The sequence below is a fragment of the Oxyura jamaicensis genome, unplaced genomic scaffold, assembly GCF_011077185.1.
Source record: "Oxyura jamaicensis isolate SHBP4307 breed ruddy duck unplaced genomic scaffold, BPBGC_Ojam_1.0 oxyUn_random_OJ72244, whole genome shotgun sequence".
In the NCBI taxonomy this organism is placed as follows: Eukaryota; Metazoa; Chordata; class Aves; order Anseriformes; family Anatidae; genus Oxyura; species Oxyura jamaicensis.
Window position 1 is genome coordinate 6,565 of NW_023310939.1, and position 1,502 is coordinate 8,066.

Sequence of the window (1,502 nt, forward strand, 5' to 3'; positions counted from 1 at the left end):
CAGCCTGCAGGTTCCGCAGGCAAAGAAACTGCTCTGCTGGATGTGAAGAACCAAGCCATCAGTTGCTGTGAGAGCAAAGAGGCTGTCCAAGTGTGTCATGTCCATGCTAGAGCATCTCTACCACCATCGGTACTGCATCTCTACTGGAGCATCTCTACTTATGCAGTCTGGGTGATGTGATGAGCATTGGGAAGACCCAGAGGGGGGTCTCTTTGTCATTTCTGCTTTTCCAGCCAGGGAAAATTCGTCTACCTTTACCCAGAGGGGATGAAAAACACTAGGAGTGCTTGCAGTCTTCCCAGCTTCTAAGCAAGTGGACATGAGGCTGTGGAATAAGCAAAGAAACTGTGGATCTAGAAGCAGCCTAAACACTGCCTTTACCCAGGGCCTTGCAGGCTTCATTGCTATCCTATTCCTTGCCTTCAAGTGCACGATCATTCTTTTACTCACTTTCTCCCCCTACAGAAATGCACCTGCTTCTTTCACCAAACTTACGGGTGGGAATTGGAAATATTCATCAGCATTCTGTTTCCTTCCTCACCTCCATTCTCTTTTGGCCTGGGAAGCTTGGAAGATCAGAGATGAAGAGCAGCTGTGCTATGGAGCTTTGGATACTGCAAAGGAAAAGACGAATCAGACTTAGAACTCTTCTCAACCTCCCTTACGATCATCAAAGAAAAGAATACCAAAAGAATAGCGCTTGATCATGGGAAGCATCAATTTGAGCAGAGGTCTCCTCTAACCAAAGTGAGGTTAAACAGGTTCCAAACAAGGTTCAGGGGCACGCCCCTCATCATTGCCAAAAAACTGTGTTTTCAAACCAATGCTTTAAAGATTTAGATTTTCCTACAAGTGAAATAGGAAAAAGAAAGAAAGAAAGAAAGGAATGAATCTAAGACTTTTACCAGGACATCCAGTTTTCCTCTAGCTTGCTTTGCTTCCTTCAGAACCTGAGTCCTGAGTCACAATCAGGGAGCAGCATCGTACAGAAATGCCAGAGCCTCCCCAGACTTGTGATATCTTCATTAACAAGGGCTTTGATCCTGCCACCTCCTCAGCAACGTCGGCGGTTGACTAGGAAAGCTGGTGTCCAGCAGGTCACATGAGGAATAGGAAATCCCTCTTGCCACAACTTGACACTCCCACCAGAGTTGGCAGGACAGACTGGTGGACAGAGACGGACCTGGAAGAGGGTTAGAAAACAGACTTTAGAACAGCTTTCCATCAAGCCAGGAACAATTCCTTGCTCATCCCTTGCAACTGAACTCGGAGAAGGTGATCCCAAGCTGCATTGCTGACATCTAGGCTGCCAAGTCATCCAATGGGACATGTTACTAGAGCAGCCTGTTGGGAACATAAGCAAGAGTTGGAGTTGATGAGCTTTCTTCCTCACTGCAAGTGCTAATCTGAAAGCAGAGGGAGTGCATCTTCACACACAACATCCTGAGACACTCTGCTCAACAGGCCAGCCCACTGGATGAAGTCCATTGCTGTCCTGAATT

The 1,502-nt window shown here is 46.9% G+C and overlaps 1 long non-coding RNA gene across 1 annotated transcript; it reads right to left on the bottom strand.

Annotated features, from left to right (window-relative positions):
* Positions 1-573: 573 nt before the first annotated feature.
* LOC118159832 lies at positions 574-1,158 on the bottom strand. Its single transcript, XR_004747256.1, has 2 exons — positions 906-1,158; positions 574-614 (listed from the first exon to the last, which is right to left on the bottom strand). It is a non-coding gene; the product is annotated as an uncharacterized LOC118159832 (long non-coding RNA).
* Positions 1,159-1,502: the final 344 nt, after the last annotated feature.